We start from the raw sequence: 12907 nt of genomic DNA on the forward strand, positions 1-12907 counted from the left end.
TCAGCTTCACAAGTCACGGTGAAGTGCCTGGGACACGCGTCTGCACCTTATCTGTAGTTGCGCTTGTATCAAAGGTGAAAACGGTGGCCCTCGGGAGATGTCACCCATGCCTGCGCCTTCCCTCCAGAAAGCTCCCGGCCCTCCCGCAGGAACCCTCTGCCTGCTGCCACCCAGCCGGCCGTTTGGGTCAGACAGAAGCTTCCAGGTGCCACTTCTGAGCTTCCCTTTTGGGCTGGCCCAGAACCTTGCCTTTTGGGGTGCAGGATTGTCTGAGGGGGCTGACAGGGGCTCAAGGCATGGTGGTGGTTATGGGTCAGCAAAAGAGCAAGGCTGGCCAGGGCAGGAGCCTTCAGTCCAGAGAACCATCCCTGAGCTAACCATTACTCTTCACACTGGAGTGAACCCCTGAGAGGGATAAAAGAAGGTGGTACTGAAGAGTGCAGTAAGGCGTGCATGCCAGGTACGTTTCTCGAAGAGCATGTGGGAAGGGAGGACTTGCGGGCAAGGCAACTAGCTTTGTGCATTTATTGTGGTTATTCAAAGAGCTGAAGCGGGAGTGCTCCAGAGAAGTCTGTCATCCACGATTCAGGTTCTTTAAAAGAAAAACAGCCACATTTCCCTGCGTTCTTACCACGCGTCTTGGCCCATCTGCAAGAGACGGAGACCCCCTTATGCTCTCGGTGATGGCACTAGAGGATCCCCCTCTCTTCTCTCCGTCTCAAAAACACAATGCAAAGGACCCACCAAGGCAGGGTGTGGAGAGGGATTGGAATCGTTTGTGTGTTCTGCGGGTTGGGGGGGGGAAGAAAGCATAGTAAGCAGCCCCTCCCCGATCCGGGACCACCCAGTTTTGGTCCTGGGTGAGGGGATTGCCTGAGGAGACCTGTCTCCTGGCACATGGGAAGCTTACAGTGTAGGAAACCTGCATGTTCCCATTTCCCAAGCGCCTCAAGGCCACGATTTAGTTAAAAGTGTCCATTTAACTTATGGGCCATCCTCCCCCTTTGCTACTGGTTCGGTCTCCATTATCTCAGATGTTGCTGTCTCTTTCTTTTTCAGCGTGCATCTGCTGTATGGCCAAGGCGAGGTCACTCTCAGCAGCCTGAGCCTGAGGACCAGAACACGCAGAGTGCTTCCAATGGACCCGTCAGTTAACGTCCGTGCAGACCCCAGGCTCTCCTTATGTCCCTGTCATGCCTGTGTGGCGGTCGGACTTGCCGCGCTCATCTTCAGGAGCTGAGAGGACCCTGGGCGTACAAGCATCGGGAAGGTTGGCCGATTTAGAATGATAAGGAAGTCGGTGTCCCGGAACAGACTTCACTGCAGGAAGGTGGAGTTCTCTCAGCTGCACCTACGTTTGCAGATGCTGATTAAGAAATCAATCGGTTTCTTAAAATTCGAATAAACTGTCTTTAAAGTACATTGATTGTCGTGTAGTTTTACATCTGAAGTTGCATGGGTAGTTTTCCTGTTCAATGTGCAAAGGGTTGCCAAGGAACTGAAAGTTCTCATTCCGCCCCGCCCCCTGCTTTCTCTTTTGTGTGAGTACATGTGTTAATTTTTAGACTTCAGGTAACGTCTTTGGGACGAAGAGTTGCTTGTCTTATTCTAGCTACGGGATGTGGAGAATGGTAAAGAAGATCCAGGCACGGACATCTGGTACCTTTCCAATTAAACAGTGTAATTGCCACCTCTTACAGCGTGGACAGTAGGGCTAAAAGCAATAAGAACAAGAACGAAATTTACAACAATAATAACCATTTATTACTATATTTATTTACTACCCTTTCATGCAATAATCTTATTAAGGCACAGAAATGTTCTTTCTAATTTAAAGAGCTGACACTTGGTTTAAATGAGAAATTACGGACCTATAAAACCACCTTTATAAGTGGCTGATAAAGGAGAAAAGGGGAGGGGGGTTTATTAATAAAAAACAGGTGAAATAGGCAACCACCCAAAGGCGATTCAATAGCAGTCATCCTCTTGAAGGTTTGGGGGGGGGGGGGAATCATGAAATCAAGGCGCTAGGAGGGTTCCTCCTTCCTTATCCCTGGGAGAGCGAGGAGCCCTTCCTCCTCCTCCTCCTCCTAGGAGCAGCACTTTTTTGGTAAAATTTTATTTAGAATGTAACATTACAAAACAAAATGAAAATATCAGTCACTACAAGATCAGGTAGACTGACAACAAAAGAAAGAAAATAACCGACTACAAAATAAAGCAATCCCCCCCCTTTTTTTTGGGTCAGGTGATTGGAATAACAAAGAAGATATTGCTTTCAGCTCTGAACAAAGGGGGGGGGGAATAGGAAGGGGCTATTAGGAGCTGCCCTTTTCATTCCCGCAACTGGGAAGCCTGGGGGGGGAGGATGGTTTGAGTCCTCCGGCTTGAGGTGCCCAGCAGAGGGCGAAGAGAAGTGGACAGGCAGGCGAGTGTAGAAATTGTCTAGCACGCTTGCTCTCAGAAGGCCTTTCATGCTAGCCTGTCATAATCAGAGGGCAAGTCCTCCGGGCCCGCCTCTTCCTTGAATTCCCCATGGGGACATTCTATCCTTGAGTTGGAGGGCAGGTCCTCTAGACCCCCCTCTTCCTGGAGTGTTGCCATGGCGATGGCAGGACGCCAAAGGCCGGTCCGTTCGGCTTTTGCTCCCCCTGTGTACCCTCATTTTTTGCCCTCTGCGCGCTGTCGGCGCCCAGGTACCGTTCCGGGTTCAATGCCGGTGGGAGACGCGATCTCCGCTGGATGCTGCGCTGCCCGGACCGGGGACGGCGACTGGGTAAGGAGGCCCGGGGGTGACGGTGGGGTGAGTACTGGGCCCCTTCTCTCTCACCCATGCTGGGACTTGTAGTCCTTTAGGAGATTAATCTGAGTCAAGGTGGGAAAGGAGGCCCTCGGGATTTTTAAAGTTCCTGGGCATGTGCAAAGTTACAGTTTGTATCCTCCGCATAAGGCTGGCCCTTAAGGAAAGGATTAAAGGGGATTTCCCTCCCTCTGCCTCCAAACCCATAGGAAATGCACAGTGGGACTCAGCCTTGTAGTTGTCTCCCTCACCCTTCACTGCATTAAATTATTTGAAGGTTGCTTCTCCTCCTTCGATTTCCACCGCTGGTATTTGAACATCACCCTGCAGAAAGGCAAAACTTGGCTTTGCCTTCTTGGCTTGCTTGCTTGCTTGCTTGCTTCCTTGGCTTCCTGTCCCCTCTTTTCTCCCAGGACTTGGGAGTCCCAAAAGCAGCCATCAAACTGAAAAATGAACGTAAGGCCAAAAAGCAAAACACAGAAAAGAAGCAAGGGTTGAGCCAGGCAAATGGGAGCCGATGAATTTCGGTCCTTCTAATGTGGTCAAGTGAAAAGGTGCAATTTAAAAACATATTTAGAAAAGGGAAAATAAACCCCACAGCACCTGTGGCCGTAGGTATTTTTTTTAAAAGGTCCTTGTCTGTTTGTGGCCTGACAAACAGAGAAGGGCCTGGCCTAGGTTCCAGTGGCAGGGAGTTCCAGAGCCGCCAAGAAGGCCCTCTCTCTGCTTCTCACTCATCCTGCCTCTGAGGGCAGTGAGATCAAAGCAAGGGCCTCCCTCCAACATTTTGAAGGCCGGTGAAGCCTATAAATGAGAAGGCACTCCTATGAAGCTTTATTTATGTATTTATTCAAAATATTTTTACCCCACCTTTCTCCTTGACAAGTACCCAAGGCGGCGGCTTACAACATTGAAAGAAAATATTTAATGTTTAAAACAGTGAGCAGACAACCCTGGTTCACATCATTAAAAGACAATGTCTAAAGCGAAGGACGATGAGTATAAAGAGGCCTCTGACAAGTTTGAGGAAATCGTTTTTAAAAGCGTTTCAGCCAACAGCTCACTCCTTTAGCATCCACACCCGTCGGTGGTGGTGGTGGGGGGGGGAACTCTCTCGCTGTTCTTTAGGGCTCTGGAAACTTCAAACCACTGCCTTTATCCTGGCTTTACAGGCAGACCATGGAGTGGGGTGCTGAGCGCATGACGCTTCAATGCTTCTTTCAGCAGGAGAGGACAGAGCCGCTCCCGGAAAGCAGGATCCCCTCCCTTCGTGGGGTGCTCAAAATGGGGTGTTCAAATGCACGGTCCCATATCGGCCACTAGCACTCCCGGGGAACATCAGGACAGCATCTCTCTCCCCACCCCTCACCCCATTCATTTGGGATGAGTCAATCTTGAGGGGAACAGCGGCCAGCATGACAGTCCATGTTGTGTGGATCAGTAAACCCTTCCTGTTTACTGCAGGAAGGGTTGTATCAATGGGGTCTCAGAGATCGGCCTCATTTGTTGGCTTCGTCGTGGCTTTGCTGGAGAGTGTCCTTTGCTGGATGGAATGTCCAGCAAAGGACACTCTCCAGCAAAGCCACGACGAAGCCAACAAATGAGGCCGATCCCTGAGACCCCATTGATACAACCCTTCCTGCAGTAAACATTTCCGGTGTGGAGATGTTGGAGGGTGTCAGGAGAAAAACCACACGGCCCTTTCGGCTGAATTGCAGCGATGCACATTTTCCTGAGAGTAAGGGTCTTTTGAAGAGGGACTTGCCTTTGCGTGAAACGACCCAGGTCTTATACATGTGTGCCAATTATTAGCTTTTAGGACGAGTTTACACACATACTGTACACGAGCATAAAAGCGAATCGTTGGCACACATGTGTAAATAATTTGCACACGTGTATACAAAACAGCTGTCATTTTTATGGGTTTTCCTTTAGCACACAGGAGGTTATTGACACAGCGCTTTTACAGTCTTCTGAATCGCCTCGATTCATAAAGCGAGGAAGTTGGATCCAGATTTTGCTGGACTTTGGCCACCCTCAAAGCCATGGCATCCAGGAGGACTCGCCGAAAGCAGTGGGGACTCAGCAGGGTTTTTGAATTTCCAAACGATTTGGATGGAAAATGAGTAATGTATTTTAGAGGGAGCTTCACCGAACGTCCATCATCCTAGATTTCCCCCGGTGTCCATTTTATTATTTTCCCCTACCCATGGTCTTGGCTACGAGCAGCTCGAAGAGCTTGCAAGTTGTACTCGCTAGGACAGGTTTTGTATGCTGCTAGAGCTCTTCTCTTATCCTCGATGGCTGGCATTAGCTCCTCTGAATGGGCTTCGAACCAGTCAGCCATTTTTTTGGTCTTCTTGCCAAAGGTGGGCAAGGCGGTGTTATAGACAGCGTTCTTGAAGTGTTCCCATCGTTTAGGTTCATTTACATTAGCCGGACCTGGGAGGGCTTCCTCGAGTGCTTGGGCGAATTCCTTCACTTTTCTTTGATCACGAGTCTTGCTGATGTCAATACGTGGTCTTCCTTCCTTTTTTGTGTGATATACTCTCTTTGTTTGCAGTTTTACTCTACTACACACCAGGGAGTGATCAGTATTACAAGTCCAACAGGCTGCCAGGAGATGCTCCAATGATTATTGGCTCCAGCTCTGCTCCCAGATACAGATAGCAGCGGACACAGGTAACATCAAAGGAATGTATGACGGTATCAAGCAGGCCTTAGGTCCAATGCAGAAGAAATCTGCTCCCTTGAAGTCTGCTACAGGTGTGCCCATCCAGGACCGAGCACAGCAGATGGAACGCTGGGTACAGCACTACTCCGAGCTATATTCCAGACAGAATGTAGTAACCGAAGAAGCATTAAATAACATTGAGTGCCTGCCTGTCTTGGAAGAGCTGGACAGTGAACCAACCTTAGCAGAAATAAAAGCGGCCTTGGATTCCCTCGCCTCCGGCAAGGCACCTGGAAAGGATAACATCCCTGCTGAAGTGCTGAAGTGCTGTAAGGAGATCATCACCACTGAACTGTATGAAGTCTTTTGTCTCTGCTGGAGGGAAGGTGGAGTCCCACAGGACATGAAGGACGCAAACATCGTCACATTGTACAAGAATAAAGGCGACACAGGTGACTGCAATAACTACTGTGGCATCTCTCTTCTTAGCGTTGTAGGGAAGCTGCTTGCCCATGTTGTGCTGAAGAGGCTCCAGGTTCTTGCAGACAGAGTCTATCCAGAATCACAGTGTGGATTCCGAGCTAATAGATCTACCACTGACATGGTATTCTCCCTCCGACAGCTGCAGGAGAAATGCAGGAAACAACAACAGCCACTCTTAGTGGCCTTCATAGACCTTACAAAAGCATTTGACTTGGTTAGCAGGGATGGCCTTTTTAAAATACTTCCCAAGATTGGATGTCCACCCCGTCTCCTTAACATCATCAGATCCTTCCATGAGGGAATGAAAGGCACTGTAGTTTTTGACGGCTCAGCATCAGACCCCTTTGACATCCGAAGCGGAGTGAAACAGGGCTGTGTCCTTGCACCAACACTTTTTGAGATCTTTTTTGCTGTCATGCTGAAGCATGCCTTTGGAACTGCAACCGAAGGTGTCTATCTCCGGACTAGATCAGACGGAAAGCTCTTTAATCTCTCTAGATTGAGAGTGAAGACCAAAGTCCAACTGAAATGCATGCGGGACTTCCTCTTCGCAGATGATGCAGCCATTGTTGCCCACTCTGCTGAAGACCTCCAACAACTCATAAATCAATTCAGCAAGGCCTGCCAAGACTTTGGACTAACAATCAGCCTGAAGAAAACACAAGTCATGGGCCAGGGTGTGGACTCACCTCCTTCTATTACCATCTCCACACAAGAATTGGAGGTTGTTCATGACTTTGTGTACCTGGGCTCAACCATCTCTGACACCCTGTCTCTGGATGTCGAGCTGGACAAACGCATTGGCAAAGCAGCTACCATGTTCTCTAGACTCACAAAGAGAGTATGGCTCAATAAGAAGCTGACGACACATACGAAAATCCAGGTCTATAGAGCATGTGTCCTAAGCACACTCCTGTACTGTAGTGAGTCCTGGACCATTTGTGCACAGCAGGAGAGGAAGCTGAACACCTTCCATATGCGTTGTCTCCGACGGATTTTTGGTATCACCTGGCAGGACAAAGTTCCAAACAGAGTAGTCCTAGAACGAGCTGGAATTTTCAGCATGAACACATTACTGAAACAGCGACGTCTACGTTGGCTTGGGCACGTCCTGAGAATGGCTGATGGTCGGATTCCAAAGGATCTCCTGTATGGAGAATTAGTGCAGGGAAACCACCCCAGAGGGAGACCACAGCTGCGATACAAGGATATCTGCAAGCGAGATCTGAAGGCCTTAGGAATGGACCTCAACAGATGGGAAACCCTGACATCTGAGCGTTCAGCCTGGAGGCAGGCATTGCATCACGGCCTCTCCCAATTTGAAGAGACCCTTGCCCAGCAGGCTGAGGCAAAGAGGAAGTCACAAAAGCAGCAAAACCAGGGAGCTGGACAGGGGACAAATTGGATTTGTCTTCAGTGTGGAAGAGACTGTCACTCTCGAATCAGCCTCCTCAGCCACACTAGACGCTGCTCCAAGTCCTCCATACAGAGCACGATACCATAGTCTTTCGAGACTGAAGGATGCCTAACTAACTAACCCGTGGTCACTTATCTTTATTTATTTTTTTAAAGCCCTTTTCCCCCATACGGATCCTCTCCTCTTTTCAGCACAGAGGCTGCAGGTTGCCTGCTGATTAAATCACCACACGTAGGATGATTGTAAACTGAAGGGAGATGGATCCTGCCTGAACAGTGTACGGGGGGGGGGGAAGGCTCCCCGGTGCAATCAAGCTGGAAGTTCATGAGGCTTTTCCACAGAAATGGAGCTGATGAGGCCTCTGAACAGAGAGTCCTTTTCTGGGCAACAGCAAACTTTCCTGTTGATTTTCTTGTGAATTCTTTTATGAGTTCCATGGGAAAAGCATGACGGCCACTTTATTATACATTCCCGAGGGCATTTCTCATTGTCCTGTGAGAGGATGGGAAAGTGGGCAGTGAATAAATCAGCCGGGGAGGGGAAATAGATTCATCAGAGATGTGGTAACGAAGGAGAGGTTTATTTTGGCAGAAAGACAAACCGAGTGGGTTCTAGGTCAAGCCACACCTGAGCGCTCTCTCTCGGTGCAAAAAAGGGCATTTGAAGGCATAACCCGTTGGAAAAAGACAATAATGTTTGGAAAGGGGGAAACCAGAAGGAAAGAGGAAGTGCGAACATGCGATGGATCAGCTCAATAGAGGATGCCACGGATTTCTCTTTGCAGATTTGTAGGCACCATCAGCAAGAAGTGCCCAGCTCCTCCTCCCTGGAGTCAGAAGCATTGCAATTCTAATTTTGCACCTGCTTTATTAATTTTTTTTTATTCAATTTATATGCCGCCCACACTACCCAGATTAATAAAGAGGGAGGCGGCCAAGCTCTCTGCATCCAAAGGAATAGGGCTGCAGAGTGCAGGGTGCAGTCCCCTTTAGTTTTCCCTTCCTCATGAGGCATATAAATAAAACTAATAAACTAATAAATTTAGGTTTAGGACCTCGATATTTGGCGGAGCGCCTGCTCCCACCAAGATCTACTCGGATCACCCGTGCGAGTCAGGAGGCGAGGCTGAGGAGCCTGGCGCCGAGGGAGGCCCGGAGGGAAAAGACATGAAACCGGGGCCTTCTCGGCGGTGGCTCCTCGCCTTTGGAACAACCTCCCTCCGGAGATTTGTGAGGCCCCTACGCTGGGTACTTTCAAATCCCAACTGAAAACATGGATGTACATCCAGGCCTTCCCTCCTGTCAACCTCTGATTTCTTTTTGCTTTGCTATTTATTAGTTATTATATTCTGCACAGTATTTGTTATTTTTCAATGGTAATGTTTTTGTGTTCTTTTATGTACTTATGATATGCTGTAAGCCGCCCAGAGTGGTAAAATATACCAGGTGGGTGGGATATAAATTGAATAAATAAATAAATAAATAAAATAAAATAAATGATGATGATGTTTGTTTGATTCGTTTGCAATATTTGTACACTTACTGTTTTGAGCTTTTAAACATTGCAAAAAGGACCCAAACCAGCCGTGTAAGCTGCTTTGGGTCCTTTTTCAGGAGAAAAGCAAGGCAAAAATATATTTTGAATAACTAAATTTTTTAAAAAAATTCGTAATATGAATAAGAATAATCTTAGACCTGCGGAGCTGGAAGGGACTCTATGGATGATTGTGTCCAACCCCTGCCAAGGAGGCCTGGGGACAGGATTCGAACTCCAAGCCACTAAAGCACTGAGCTATCCGGCAGTCCTCAGGAATCCCCTTAGGAGGTGCTCAGCTCTGCCTCATTTCCTTGAAAGAAGCTTGTCTTGGGAGAAGAGAGCGAGCCACGGCCAGGAGGGTGGACAAGAGCGCCTGCCCGGTTGGTTTCCAGGAGTTGTAAAGAAGCGAAAGCTCCTCTCCGATAATCATAGGAAGAAGGAATCGGGTTTGAGAGGCATTCGTGGGAAAAGCTCTTGCTGGTCCATGGACTGCAGGAAAGTAGAAGTCAGAAAAACGGAGAAACCCGGCCATTTTCCAGAAGGCCTTTGAGAGCGAAAGAGGGAGGAGGGCTGGTGGCAGCAGCTGCTTCTCTGAATGATAGAGAGAGAGAGATCAAACTTTATAAATAAATAAATCAAACTGTATATATAATTCAACGTGAATAAATGCACCGAAGGAACAAGATTCTGGCCTTGTTTGAAGAACCCTTCCCACGTTCCCTGCAAACGTTTTGTGTCACGTTCTTGGGTCGCCTTTGCGCCACCCTCACCTCCCTGGGCCGCCGAGCTGGCCAACCGGCCGGCGGGCGTGATATCGATCCGGTCTTTGCTCCTGAAGGACCACCGGTCGATTCCAAGAAATCTCCTCTCCCCCCTGCCTGGCGCGGTGGTTTCCTCTCGGCCCGCTTTCCTTTCCCATCCGAGGCTCCTGGCCTCTAGGCATTTTGCCAGCAGGGGCCACCTGTATGAGAACCACGAACAGGTGCGCACACCTGGAGAAGAAATTCCAGTGGCATCAAGAGGTTGTTTGGCTCCTTTTAATATTTGCATCCTTATCCTTTTCAGCTTTAATATTGCATTTTGGTGATGTCAGCTGCCTCTTTATTCTTAGCTTTCAATACCGTCTCTTAATGGTGCAAACCACCCCTGTAGACTAACTGTTTTTGGCTTTAAATACTATCTTTCAATGATGTAAGCCGCCTCAGGTCCTTTTTAAGGAGAAAGGTGAGGTGGAAAAGTTTTAAATTAAAAAAATAGTGTTAGACAGACAGAGCACAGCCCACGGGGCTCTGCAAGGGCTGAATCCCCCTCCAGGGTTTATTGCAATTCCACGCAGGGCGACCGCGGGATAGCAACAAGCAGGTCGCAGTAAGAAATCAAATGGAAATAAATGGAAATTTCCAGTAGTCTGAAGACGCCAAAGAGGACTGAGCGAACGGCCTCTTTCTTGTTAAAAGCTCAGAACTCTTCCAGTCCCGGCTTCTGCTAATCAAACTGGTCTGTAAAACTATAGAGAGAGTTTTTCTGCGCTCCACGTAGAAGGAAGAGGAAGCTCAAGATTCACTGCTGGAAGGAATCCTGTGCGTTTGCTTCAGCGGTCCATGGGTTGGCCGACACCACCCCCCTGTTTCTAAGAATATCCCCTGTCATACTTTCAACTTTTCTGCCTCTTTTGCGCTTTAGGAAACTTTTCGGTGACTTCATCCCTCAGCCAACCTCTACGCCAATGTCTCACCCCCCCCCCCCAAAAAAGGTGGTTTCTCTTGCTTCTGGGAGGACGGAGACCTCAAGGACTCAAATAGCCTTGTTTCTGAGAAGCGTCTCTCACCCCCCCCACACACACACATACCCACCTTACCTAGAGAAGGAGCGTTCTTTGCAAGCTGACATCAACCCCCCCCCCCTCTGTGTGGGTTGCTGGCTCTGGAAATGAATATTTCTTGGGACGTTGGGTGGCAGGGTGTGGAGGGGGGACCCAGGATGCGTGCCGGAGGCTGAATCCTGTGGTTTGGTGCAGAGTCCACCGTGTGGGCAGAAAGCCCAGAAGAGTTGGCCTCTTTCATCCAAAATCTGCAACATCCACGCCTTATTGTGCTTTGCTTGAAGCTGGCAGCGGAGGGAAGTTATTTTTATTTTATTTTACTTTCCTCCAGAGGAAACCATTCACTTGTTCTTTCTTTTCGTTGGAGGGGGAAAAGGGAGCCTAACATTTCCCTTCCCTTTTTTTTCTTTTTCTTTCTTTTTCTTTTTTTGACCACTGGCCTCAAAGCAAAAAAGAAAGAAAGAAAGAAAGAAAGAAAGAAAGAAAGAAAGAAAGAAAGAAAGAAAGAAAGAAAGAAAGAAAGAAAGAAAGAAAGAAAGAAAGAAAGAAAGAAAGAAAGAAAGAAAGAAAGAAAGAACAGCTGGAAGGGAACCTCTGGTACATCAAGTCCAGCTTGGATCAAAGAGGCACCGTGGGGAATCGAACCCTCAACCTCTAAGCGATCAAGCTGCTTCAGTACTTGTCAGAAGAAGGAAAAGCAGAACTTATAGCCACTGTTTTGGACTACAACTCCCAAAACCCTTGAGACCGGTGCTCTGGGCAATGTGATGAGAGAGCGGAGGATTGCATCCAGAACGTACATACAGGTGGTTGATTCTTTGTGGCCACCTTGCTCCTTGCAAAAGCCTTTGCAATTAACCTGAGGAAGGAAGTGCAATTCCCGTTAGCTGGTGAATCAGAATGAAGTGAAATTTCAATCGTAGGACAAGCCAGACAATTCATTGCAAAAGAAGAAATTAGGAGAATCACAGTTGGGGGTTTCCACGTTTTCATTTGGTCCCTGTCTGTCATGATGCAACTCCCAACTGCATGAACCAAAATTGATTCCCCCCCCCCCTTGCAGTCTCTGGTATCGTAAAAGAGAAATGAAAGGGGGAATATCACTTTCCAGCTAAAGATCTTCTGGGAAGTGGGAGGATCAGCAGTCAGGCAATGGGAAAAGTCCCCCTGGTTTCATCATCTTGGGCTATCATCTTGAACCCACCAGCAATCATCACGGACTATATAATCTTGAATGGGGGAAGACAGTTCCGTGTGTCTTCTGTGGTGCTGTCATTCCATCCCTGCTTCCTGGCTTATGGGCCTTTTTTAATGCAATGTTTAAAGAAGCACTTGCTGATTCAAATGACAGCATCAACGGCAAGGTTATCTGAAACATCCCATACACCGGCGATACAGCATTCCCAGGTGGCATTTGGGGTGCTCTGCTAAGATTGCTGAATAACAACTGTGAAGCGGTTGAAGGAAAACACTCTCGCGCCCAGTGGACCTGCTCCTAGGAAAAGGGGTCTCTTCCATTGCTGCCCCTGCAGCTGCTGTTTGTCCCTGCAAAAAACAGAGATGAAAAAGCCACAGGGGAGGGAGGACAAAGGAAAAGGGGAGGGTCTTCTCATGAAACAGGGCCAGTGGTTATGCCTCCAGTGTGAATTAAGCAGGCTGTCTCTCTCTCTCCTTTGTCCACTTTGAGAGGCCCTGATATAGTAAAGCTGCCCGGACTAATGTTGATTTAAAGCCAGAGACCGTTGCAAAAGTAAACATCAGCCTCTGAAGAAAGTGAAACCAGCTGTTTTACTGGAAACCGTTAAGGGCTCTTAGCTTTATGGAGTGTGTGACAAGGAAGGGACCTGTTATAAGGGGAAAAGGCTGCTTTCTTGGGATAAACAGGAAGAGGGACGCCAGAGACCCGTCTGCCTTTGCATGGAGTTGTCAAAAAATCACCACCGCCACCATCATCATCATGCTTAGGAAGAGGCTGCTGAGTGGGGGGGGGCTGGAAAGGGAGCAGAGCATGGAGGGGTTGGACATTGCAGCAATTCTGGATGGGGTGAGCCGTGCTGGCTGTTTTGTGGCATCCGATGCCCGACCGGGGAGCCCCATCAGGGCGCTGCAGTAAGAAACCCGGGGACCCTCTTTTTATCATTCCACTTGGAATGAACGGCATAAACACCAGGAGTT

The sequence above is a fragment of the Pogona vitticeps genome, chromosome 13, assembly GCF_051106095.1.
Source record: "Pogona vitticeps strain Pit_001003342236 chromosome 13, PviZW2.1, whole genome shotgun sequence".
Taxonomy (NCBI): Eukaryota; Metazoa; Chordata; class Lepidosauria; order Squamata; family Agamidae; genus Pogona; species Pogona vitticeps.